At 62.8% G+C, this 1512-nt stretch overlaps 1 protein-coding gene across 1 annotated transcript in view; it reads left to right on the forward strand.

Annotated features, from left to right (window-relative positions):
* IFITM3 (interferon induced transmembrane protein 3) overlaps positions 1-1512 on the forward strand; it is a 3899-nt gene that overhangs the window by 427 nt on the left and 1960 nt on the right. The gene's annotated exons all lie outside the window — the stretch shown is intronic.

The following is a 1512-nucleotide window of genomic DNA, read 5'->3' on the forward strand; positions in this document are numbered from 1 at the left end:
CACCCTCCCCCTCCCTCCTGCCACTTCCAGCCCCACCACGCCGCTCCGCACCCAACGTCCCCGGCAAAGCCACCGTCCGAGGGCCGCCCGTCCTCCTTCGGTGCTTTGGGAAAGGGGGACCTGGGCAGCGCGGCAGGTCTGGCTCTCCTCCCGCGGACTCCGGCAAGCCCCAAACTGTCTCCCACCGGGGGTATAAGGTGGCCAGCCGGCTCCCGGCTCCCTCCTGTGGCCCTCCCGAAACCACCGCGAGGCTTCGACCCTACCGGAGATAAACAGCTGGTCCCCGCGCGCTTTTCTTTTATTACCTTGAAAGCGAATAATTTTTAAACGGCGCCCTGGTGACCATAGAGAGGTGCATGTCAGCGTCTGCCGGCACCGTGGGAACTGCCGTGTGGGCGCTTCCGACCTGACCCCCCTCTTCTGCCCGGCTCTCCCCCTCCTGCGCTGCTGCCCTGGCCCCCCAAGAGGACTGTGCAGCGCATTGCCAAGCGTAATGGCTCTTAATAAGCCATTAAGAAAGCACTTTCAGGCTGCCACGAGCTGCGTCAGCCTGGGTTTCTTGGGGTTGCGGCAGAGCCCGGTGGATCCCGGTGCCAGGCTTCGGTGAGGCCAGCTGCTCAATGGCGAGGGAGACAGGGATGTCCCCTCAGCCCAGCGCCACCACCGCCGACGCCTGTCTCGTGCCGTTCCACTACCCGTCTCCCTCTCCCAATCCGCAGGCCAGAGATAAGAAAATCGCCCAGGACCCGGCAGCTGCCAGCACCTACGGGAAGACGGCCAAGCATCTGAACATCGCAGCGGTCTCCCTGGGCATCGTGTGTAGCATCATCGTCATCGTGCTGCTGGCTGTATACTACAACAACTGGCGGGGGGGCAGCCACGTCTAACCCTGTCCCACCAAGAAGCAGCAGCACCAGGGCTTTGTTTTTCCTTCCCCTCCACCCCACTCATCCGAAACCCACCCGCCTCGCTTGTGGAGGAGATGTGCGGCTCCTGTGGGACCTTCCTCCCCACTCCCACTGGACAAGGGGGTGTCCTCAGGCACACTCCTGGTGCACCCTGACTGAGACAACCCTCTTCAGCATGAATCCATGGGGTGAGCTCACAGCAAATAAAGCTCCTTCCCCACCCTTCTCCATGGAAATGTCATGCTTTTGGGTTTTGGGAGGCATTATTCCCCCCGAGGCATCCCCACCTTCAGGGGCCGGGGCTACCCCATAACTCAGACGAGCAGGGAGGCAGGGCTGAGCGAGGAAGAGCAGCAGGAAAGGGGCTTGGAAAGGGGGTGCCATGTTGGTGCTGTTAGTTAAACATACACACACACACCCTCGCCGGGCTTCTGGCGTGTTTAGAGACACCCCACAGCCCTCCCGGACCAATTTCTGTGCTTCCTCCTGCCTGCATTATCTACCATCCCAGGCGGAGATGGCCGCTGTGGGGAGGGGGAGTGCCAGGCTCTGCAGCCCCTGCCGAGGAACCCGGGGCCACGCGGGGGAGCTGGGGGGGCCCACC

Source organism: Pygoscelis adeliae, unplaced genomic scaffold (assembly GCF_000699105.1).
Source record: "Pygoscelis adeliae isolate BGI_AS28 unplaced genomic scaffold, ASM69910v1 Scaffold420, whole genome shotgun sequence".
NCBI classification, from domain to species: domain Eukaryota; kingdom Metazoa; phylum Chordata; class Aves; order Sphenisciformes; family Spheniscidae; genus Pygoscelis; species Pygoscelis adeliae.